This window comes from Lathyrus oleraceus, chromosome 7 (genome assembly GCF_024323335.1).
Source record: "Lathyrus oleraceus cultivar Zhongwan6 chromosome 7, CAAS_Psat_ZW6_1.0, whole genome shotgun sequence".
Taxonomy (NCBI): domain Eukaryota; kingdom Viridiplantae; phylum Streptophyta; class Magnoliopsida; order Fabales; family Fabaceae; genus Lathyrus; species Lathyrus oleraceus.
Genome location: NC_066585.1, coordinates 401,005,391 through 401,015,636, shown reverse-complemented (window position 1 = coordinate 401,015,636; position 10,246 = coordinate 401,005,391). Strand labels below are relative to the sequence as shown.

Sequence of the window (10,246 nt, the reverse complement as noted above, 5' to 3'; positions counted from 1 at the left end):
CACGCATCGCTTGTTTAACGTCATTAGCTTGACGATTAGAATTTATACACCTGTAGTAGTAGGGATTGGTGGATCAATCAGGGTGTGGCTCGAGTAGTATGCTGGAATGTCTCCTCCTTCGTAGAGCTTCAGTCTTTGTCCATTTACAATGAATGGACTACAGGTATCGTTCTTGATTTCTACGGCTTCGGATCTCAGAATCTTGGATACTTCGAAAGGACCAGTCCATCTTGAACGTATCTTTCCAGGGAAGAGTCGTAACCTAGAGTTAAAAAGGAGAACAGGATCGCCTATACCGAAGTTTTTCTTTACTATTCTTTTATCGTGATAGGCTTTTGTCCTCTCTTTATATATTTTTGCATTCTCGTAGGCAGATTGCCTAAGTTCTTCTAATTTATGAATGTTTAGGGTACGCTTTTCTCCAGCGGCTAGGTAATCTAAATTCAAAGTTTTAATGGCCCAATAGGCCTTATGCTCTAATTCGAATGGTAAGTGACATGATTTTCCATAAACTAGTTGATAAGGGGTAGTTCCTATAGGGGTTTTGAAAGCGGTTCTATAGGCCCATAATGCTTCTTGAAGCTTCTGAGACCAGTCTCTCCTAGAAATAGAAACAGTTTTCTCTAGGATTTGTTTTATCTCCCTATTAGATACTTCTACTTGGCCACTAGTTTATGGGTGGTACGGTGTTGCTACTCTATGCCTAACTCCATATTTTCTTAATAGTTTGTCAAATATTCTCGATATAAAGTGTGATCCTCCATCGCTTATGACTAAACGTGATGTTCCAAATCTAGGGAATATATAGTTTTTAAATAGTTTGATTACTACCCTAGTGTCGTTTGTGGGTGCAGCTATAGCTTCAATCCACTTAGAAACATAGTCTACAGCTACTAAGATATACCTGTTTCCTAAGGATGGTGGAAAAGGTCCCATGAAATCTATACCCCATACGTCAAAGAGTTCTACTTCCTGAATGTTTCTTAGAGGCATTTCATCACGCCTTGAAATGTTTCCAGTGCGTTGGCATCTATCACACTTGACAATGCAAGCATAGACATCACGCCACATGGTAGGCCAGAATAGGCCAGCTTGATGAATCTTTGCGTATGTCTTAGAGGTGCTCGCATGTCCACCATAAGGTGCAGAATGACAATGCTCGATAATATTATTTACCTCTTCTTCTGGAACGCAACGGCAAAAAATGCCATCTTTACCCCTTTTGAAAAGGAGCGGTTCGTCCCAATAGAAGTTTCTTACATCGTGGAAGAATTTCTTCTTGCGGTGGTAGTCAAGATCAGGGGGTACTATATCAGCAACTAGGTAATTAACGAAATCTGCATACCAGGGTACGTTACTTATTGCTAAGGAATTTTGAGGGTGCTCATAAGGATCTAGGTTATTATCTTCAATGGTTTCTACTCTAGCTATCAGTCTATCATAGGCAAAATCATCATTTATGGGTATTAGTTCTGGTTTTAGATGTTCTAGCCTAGAAAGGTGATCGGCCACTACATTTTCAGTGCCTTTTTTATCTCTTATGTCTAAATCAAACTCTTGTAGTAATAGAATCCATCGGAGTAACCTGGGCTTGGCATCTTTTTTACTTAATAGGTAACGAATGGCAGCATGATCGGTGTAAACAATAATTTTTGCTCCTACTAGATAAAATTTAAATTTGTCTATAATTTTTGCTCCTACAGCGAGTAATTCTTTTTCAATTGTTGCATAATTAAGTTGGGTAGCATCTAGGGTTCTACTGGCATAATAAATGGCATGTAATTTTTTATCTTTCCTTTGTCCTAGAACGGCTCCAACTGCATAATCACTAGCATCGCACATTATCTCGAAAGGTTCCAACCAATCAGGTGGTTTCATAATGGGTGCAGATACTAACTCTTGTTTTAAAAGATTAAATGCGTCATTACATTTTTCATCGAAAATGAATTCAGCATCTTTCATTAAAAGTCCGGTTAAAGGTTTAGTTATTTTGGAGAAGTCTTTAATGAAACATCGGTAGAATCCAGCGTGTCCAAGAAAACTTCAGACTTCTCTGATAGTTTTAGAGGGTTTTAGGTTTTCTATAACTTCTATTTTAGCTTTATCTACCTCTATACCTTTTTCGGAAACTATATGTCCTAAAACTATTCCTTCGGTTACCATGAAATGACATTTTTCCCAGTTTAGCACGAGGTTCACCTCCACGCATCTATCTAGGATTTTCTCAAGGTTAGCAAGACAATTGTGGAAATCAAATCCGCAAACCGAGAAATCATCCATAAACACTTCCATGATACCATCTAGGTAATCTACGAAGATTGACATCATGCAGCGTTGGAAAGTAGCTGGGGCATTACAGAGGCCGAACGGCATTCGTCTGTAGGCAAAAGTTCCATAAGGGCATGTAAAGGTAGTTTTTTCTTGATCTTTGGGGTGGATAGGTATTTGGAAGAATCCAGAGTATCCATCTACATAGCAGAAGTAAGAGTGTCTGGCTAGACGCTCCAACATCTGGTCCATAAATGGTAAAGGGAAATGATCCTTCCTAGTTGCTTTATTTAATTTTCTATAATCTATACACATCCGCCGTCCTCCTTCTAAACGTTTTGCTACATGTTCGCCTTTATCATTTTGCACGACTGTGATGCCTCCCTTTTTAGGTACTATATGCACAGGGCTCACCCACTTACTATCCGAGATCTGGTAGATGATACCTGCCTCAAGTAACTTAAGAACTTCCTTTTTAACAACATCACTCATTATAGGGTTTATTCTTCTCTGATGTTCCCTAGAGGGTTTTGAATTTTCTTCGAGCAAAATCCGATGCATGCATACGGATGGACTTATACCTTTCAGGTCAGAGATATTATATCCTAAGGCTGAGGGATATCTTCGTAAAACGTCTAAAAGTTGGTTCGTTTCCTTTTGGCTTAAGGTAGCGCTAACTATAACTGGACGGTTCATCTTTTCATCGAGGAACTCATATCTCAGGTTCTTAGGCAGTTCCTTAAGTTCTAAGGTGGGTTGCTTAGGGCATGGCATAGGATCTGGGGTAAGGGATAAACATTCGTAAAGGTTATCATCGATGTAGGGTTTCTTAAAGTCATCATCTTCCCTTATGAGAGTTGATGGTAACTTAATTGTTTTTATAATTTCTTTTTGTTCTAATTCTCTAACACATTCATCAATGATATCTAAGGCATAACACGAGTCTCCCATCACAGGTGCCATAAGAAATTTCGAAAGTATAAATTCTATTTTCTCGTCACCTACCACAAATGTCAACTTTCCTTTCTTGACATCTATTATGGCTCCTGCAGTCGATAAGAATGGTCTACCTAGAAGGATTGGTATATCATTGTCCTCTTTGATGTCCATGACAACAAAATCAGTAGGGATAAATAACTGACCTATCCTAACAGGAACATCTTCTAAAATGCCTATCGGATACTTAACAGATATATCGGCTAACTGAAGTGACATCTTAGTGGGTTGTAATTCTCCTAAGTTTAACCTCTCACAAACCGCTAAAGGCATTAGGCTCACACTAGCTCCTAAGTCTAGAAAAGCTTTTTCGATGACATGATTACCCAAAAGGCAAGGAATGGAGAAATTTCCAAGATCTTTATCTTTCTTTGCTAATTTGTCCTCGGAAATAGCATTACATTCCAAAGGCTTCGGATCGCCAAGTCTACGTTTGTTGGTAAGGATGTCTTTGAGAAACTTTGCATAAGAAGGTATTTGGGTGATGGCTTCTGTGAAAGGGATTTCTACATGAAGTTTTTCTATAACTTTAATAAATTTTTTATATTGTTTATTGATCTGGGTTTGTTTGAGTGTTTACGGATATGATATAGGTGGTTTATATGGCGGGGGTGGTACGTAAGTTTTATCTTTAGGTTCTTCTCCTTTCTCTCGACCTTCCTGGTTTTCAGATTCCTCTGGTCTCTTTACTTCGTTCGGGGATTTGGTACATTCCTTTGAAGTTTCGGGTTCACTCAATCTAGGGTTTGGTGACTCATCATAAGCGTTCCCACTTCGTAGGGTAATGGCATTGGCTTGTCCTCTCGGATTTTGTTGAGGTTGCCCAAGGAATTATCCTCCAGGTGTAGTCTGAGGGGCTTGGTTTAAAGCTACCTGAGAGATCTGGGTTTCAAGCATCTTGGTATGAGTAACTATTTGGTCAACCTTGGTTCCTAACTGAGTAATCAATTCGTTAACATGAATGTTTTGGTTCATGAACTCCTTGTTTTGTTGGGTTTGAGCGGTGATAAAATTTTCCATAATTTTCTCAAGGCTCGGCTTTGGTGGTACAGGTTGCATAGGTTGATTTGATCTTGGGGCTTGATAACTAGGTCTCGGAGGTGTATTATTTTGAATAGGGTTATTATTTTTATAGGATAAGTTCGGGTGATTCCTCCGTCCAGGGTTATAGGTATTCGAATATGGGTTCCCTTGGGTGTAGTTTACTTGCTTGGAGTGGGTTTCGTTTAATAGACTGCATTCTGCAGATTGGTGTCCTTTGGTTCCACATATCTCACAATCCGACGAAACTGCGGCTACAGTATTCGGGTTTATGCACATATGCTCGACTTTGAGGGCTAATGCGTCCATTTTATCTTGCATCATGTCTAAAGAGCTTAGTTCATGCACTCCTCCTTGGGCTTCCTTCTTTTCAACTTCCGCTCGTTCGACTCCCCATGATTGATGGTTTTGAGCCATATCTTCGATGAGGGCACTAGCTTCAAGATAAGGTTTGTTCATTAGAGCACCGCCTGCGGCAGCGTCGATGGTCATCTTTGTGTTGTAATGAAGTCCATTATAGAAGGTTTGGATGATTAACCAATTTTCTAAACCATGATGTGGGCATGCTCGTAACAACTCTTTATATCTCTCCCAAGCTTCGAACAGCGATTCTCCTTGGTTTTGGGTAAATCTAGTTATATGGTTTCGAAGAACGGCGGTTTTACTCGGGGGGAAATATCTAGCAAGAAAAACTCTTCTAAGGTTATCCCAAGTCGTAATGGAATTGGGTGGAAGGGAATCTAACCATGATAGGGCTTTATCTCTGAGGGAAAAAGGAAATAATCTTAAACGTATTGCCTCAGGAGAAGCTCCATTGGTTTTAAAAGTATCTGCTAATTGAAGAAATATTTTTAAATGTTGGTTTGGGTTCTCAGTAGCGAGACCCACGAATTGTCTCTATTACACTAGTTGTAACAGAGATGGTTTAAGTTCAAAATTATTAGCTGGGATGGTTGGGTTTACTATACTAGAACTAGGTTCTTCATTAGATGGTTGAGCGAAGTCCTTAAGAGGTCTTTGGTTTTGATCTTCGGCCATAGCTCTCTTAATTCTATGAAAGAATAAACGTGCGCGAGCGTAACGTTCAGGTTCCGCCAGAGGGTATACTAAGCTTAAACTTCCGGTGTTGCGAGTTCTTCGCATTGACCGGCGGGAAATAGCCTAAGTCTAAACGATATAACAACAGGAAAATGAAATTTGACGAAATTGGTCCCCGGCGACGGCGCCAAAAACTTGATGCGTGCTTTTCGCAAGTATACGAACGCGTCAGAGTAATATAAAAGATTATCGAATCCACAGAGACCAAGTGTCAATCTATCGTTATCTGTCGTTATGGTGTTTATCAAAGGCAAATATAATAGGTGTTTTTGGAATGTGCAATGAAAAGTAAAGTATTAAATAAAGATATAATTAATAAAGACAGGGTCGAATGTAATTCACGTAATCGATTGATAATCCAAGTACTTGCTAGTAGAGCTACTTATGGGCAGTGTTTCCTACTTTGAAAAGAACTAATTTAATAGGAACTGTCGCTTTCTCGTATTCAGAACCGAGTTGTACTCCCTAATCAAACACTCTTATTGTCACTTATAAAAAGGCGCGCATTGCGTTAGAGTAGTAAACCTATTTTTAAGAAATATAGTATCTTGACTAAGTTGAAAAGTATTATAACTTGGATTTCTTAACCAAAAGAGGTTCTCACGAACCAGACTCTAAACTTATAAACGCGTCCGAAAATAGTTTTAAAATCTCTTTTCTTCTTTATGTTAAAAACTCCTAATGAACTAGACAAAGCGCTTTCGCTGTTTTTGAAATAGTTAAAAACAATTAAGCTTAAAAAGACGTTGGACGGCTTTCGATCTTACCCAACGGAATTGAAGTGCGGGAAAACTTAAGTTGAAAGTTAAAATAGCCCTTAAGTGTTTCTACGAACAATTGCACGGATTACTGGTTCAATTACGATCCTTACATTCTAACCTTATAAATTTATCTAGACATGGTAAAGTAAAAGTGCATTAAAATAAATAAAAGTAGTGCGAGTGCGGAAAGTAAATAAAAGTACTGCGAGTGCGAGAAATAAATAAAGTAAAGCGAGTACGGGAAATAAATAAAGTAAAGCGAGTGCGGGAAATAAATAAAATAAAAGTGAGTGCGGGAAATAAATAAAAGTAAAGCGAGTGCTAGGAAATAAATAAAAGTAAAAGCGAGTGCGGGAAATAAATAAAGTAAAGCGAGTGCGGGAAATAAATAAAGTAAAAGCGAGTGCGGGAAATTAAATAAGGTAAAGACAAGTAATAAAAACCTGCTCCAATCAGAGGGTTGAATAAATTGTAATGCGGAAATGAAAATGGCGGCAGGATTAACTTTCTTCCAAAGTGCTCCAAACTCTATTACAGACTCTATCACAGACTTGATTACACAATTCTGGTAACACTCCAATGCGAAGCGATTACCACTTTATAAAACTGAATATATGCCTAAGTGAAACAAAGTTGCTCTGAGTTTGCCTATGCTCTAAGTTTGGATGATTGTAAAAGTGAATTCGAGTTTCTATTTATAAGCAAGTAAAAAGATGGAAATGACTTGGATGCCCTTCAACTTGAAAATGGAGGGAAACTGTTTTCCTCTTGTGGCGCCCGCCACAAGGCCATGGCGCCCGCCACAAGGCCAAAGTGAGACGCCTTAGTGGATGTAGTGGAGAACGTGGGAGTTGAGGGAAGTTGAGCTTGGACACGTCATGGCTTAGTCTGTGGCGCCCGCCATTGGGTAGGCCATAAGCACAAAATGCTGAATTTTAGGGTTTTTTGCTCTTTTTCACTCCTTTTCTCGATCGGGGCTCCGATTAAAGTAAAAACCTAAAAACAAAGGAAAACATACCAATAACACAAAAAAATGATAATAAAACGACTAGAATGCATGTGAAATCGGAGTCGAAAATACGGTAAATTTTAGTGTTATCACTATTATACAATCAAAAGTGCTTGGTGATCTGTCCCAATACAAACCCAATGAATGAGGGGTAAGGATGATACCAAGGTGTGATCCCAAAGCCAAAGCAAATGATGAGATATTATAAGGGATCTTATGGTCAAAATTGAGGTCTTACAGATGTCTTAGATGATAATGGAATCAAGAAATTGGGTTGAAATAAGCTGGCATTCAAAACACGATAGTTGAGTTTTTCTTGAAAATTTCAAGTTGCCGTAGGGGTTTCTTGGCTCTCAAAAGCTTGGAAATGAATGGAGTAGCTTACTCTATTTATAGGGAATGTGTTTGGATCCAAATACGTGTGAAATTTTGCTGAATTCGTGCAAAATGAATTTGATCTGAATGTGATAAAAATGTGACTTCCAACTCATCAAAACTCACCCAAATGATGTGTTTCAAAGGTCAATTAAGTTCTGGAGACATGGTTAAATATGTTTAGGTCCAAAACACATGCTAATTTGTCTTGGAATTGAGCTTAGTGAAGTTCAAATTTCGGGCAATGGTGATTTCTTCAGTTCCAAGTCACCATGTTCAACCTAATGGGGCATCCTACTCAGGAAGCTTTTTGATCCCATTTTTTGCAATGTGTTAACATCATAACAAAGATTACAATGTGCCAAGAAAGGATATATTTGGATGATTGAGCACAATGTTATGACATGTTAAACTTGGCATGAAAAATAGGTTATGTAACTTAGAAAAATTCAAGTGTCCAATGGCTGAAAATGACATGTAATGTCTCAATAAATTTCATGGCCTTCCAAGCATAAGTAGACCTTGATCATTGAAGAGAACTTGTAGAGGGAATTACAAATGACATTGTGCAAAAAGAATCAGCCTCAAATGTTAAAAGTTGAAGAAGTTATGAATCTTGAAAGTTGAGAAAAAGTCACTTGAAAATAGGTCAATTTTCACTAAGTCCACAAATGACCTATAATATCTCCAAACGTTTGATGATCCTCCAAGCATAATTGGATCTTGTCATGTAAACAGAAGTTATAGAGGATGTTGATAATATTCATATGCAAAAAGAAGCATTCAAAAATGTTGATAATTGAAGGAGTTGTGATCCTTCAAACTTTGACTTCAAATGTTTTCTTTTTGGTCAAACCACTTGGAACAAGCTTATGTATTTGGACTTTTCTTGCATTTCAAGGTACATGGATGATCATATGAACACAAAATAAGGTGTAAGTGAATGTTTTTTTAATTAATTTTCTCAAAGTTTGAAGTTACGCGTTGAAGAAGGCATGAAAATAAACACATGAGCCTTTGACATTCCTTGAGAAGTAAGCAACAAAACTTTGATGTACTTTTCCTCAAAATGAGATTTAGAAGTGCTTTAAATCCTTTGAGATCATGCATTGAAAGATAACTCCCTTGAGAATCAATGGTTGGTTACACCTTGTTGAGGAATCAAAGAAAACCTAGCTAAGGAATCAAAGAAAACTTAGCAGAGGAATCATGCTTGAAGCTCTTGATTAGTGGTCAAGCAAGCACATATAAACAAAAAGGTAAAACATTAAAAAAGAGGTGCTTGATGATACCTGCAAATGCAAACCCAATGATGAGAGGGAGATTGACCAAGATGTGACCTTGTTTGTGTGCAAGGATACCAATGATATGTGGGATCTTAGGGTTAAAAATTAGGGTATGAAAAGTCCCCATTGAAGACATGTGAAGATTCATCTGGTCATCCAAGGACTTCAACCCTAGTTTTTGACCTTCAATTATTGTACAAGTCATGGTTCACCTTGAGTATTGACCATACCATTGAGGAACCCTAATATCTAAATATTTTTCATACCATAACCCTTTTATTCATCTCAATACATCCCTTGTACCTTAAAACCCTAATTTGACTGGCCATGGTTCTTTATGAAACATGTGGTCCAAGAAACCCTCGTTTGTGCATCCTTTGATTAATGGCCTTGCCTAATTCGATCATCCCATCATACCACACTTCATTCATCTTTAATTCAAATCAATTTCAACCATAATTCACCAATAAAACACCCATTGCATTCATGGTACAAGTCATTGGTTTGGTCATGAACTTTGAACTTTCAATGCCTTGAATTCACCTATAGACTTGACCTAAAATCACCTTACAAATATACAAGCCTAATTTTACATCATGATATGATCATATGATCTTCAAACATCCATCATTTTACCCTAAAAATCCATAAATCATAAAGTGACATTTCTAGGTCATGTTGGTTGGTCACATTTTGGAAAGAATGGCCTATCATTTGGTCCAAAGCCCATAACTTTTTCACCTTTCAATATTTTCAAGATCTTACTTGATCCAAATGTCCTAATTGAGTCCCTTTTCAACTTTGTTTCAAGGTCCAATACCTAACTCATTGAGAAAGGACCTCAACTTTTGCATCGGTCAAGCTTGTCCAAATGCCTAACAGGACCTAGAATAATGCCCAAGACCACCATTTTAACACATTTCCATTTCCAAACCACAAATCCATTTTACCTGGTTCTTATTTCAATTGATCAAGGACAAATAACATTTGGAACAAGTTTCATGAAAAATGCACGAGCCAATTTCATTTTGCCCAAGTTCAAAGTTGAGATTCTATCAAAATGCACAAACCAGACCAAACTAGTCAGAATATTCATTTTGATGCACCAATCCATTTAACCACATTGATTTGATCCCTTTTGACCCCTAACATATTGCATAAAATTATGTCACATGTTTGGAAGTCAACTTGGGTGAAAAGAGGTCACAAAAGGAGGAACCCGAGCCATGCGCAAAGTTCAAAAATTTCCGAAATTGGATAAAATGACAAAGCCATGGCATGTCAGATAAAAGCACTTTGTTGCACTTGTTTGATGCTAAGAAGCAAAACCATATGGTTGGGAGTGCTAAGAACATGCCAACTCGTGTCCCAAAAATCCCATTCTCAAGCATTCTTCGAGCCACATCCAAACT

The 10,246-nt window shown here is 37.9% G+C and overlaps 1 non-coding gene across 1 annotated transcript; it reads left to right on the top strand.

Annotated features, from left to right (window-relative positions):
- The first annotated feature begins 4,852 nt into the window (after positions 1-4,852).
- On the top strand, positions 4,853-4,959 carry LOC127108767 (small nucleolar RNA R71). The gene has a single exon (XR_007796280.1). It is a non-coding gene; the product is annotated as a small nucleolar RNA R71 (small nucleolar RNA).
- Positions 4,960-10,246: the final 5,287 nt, after the last annotated feature.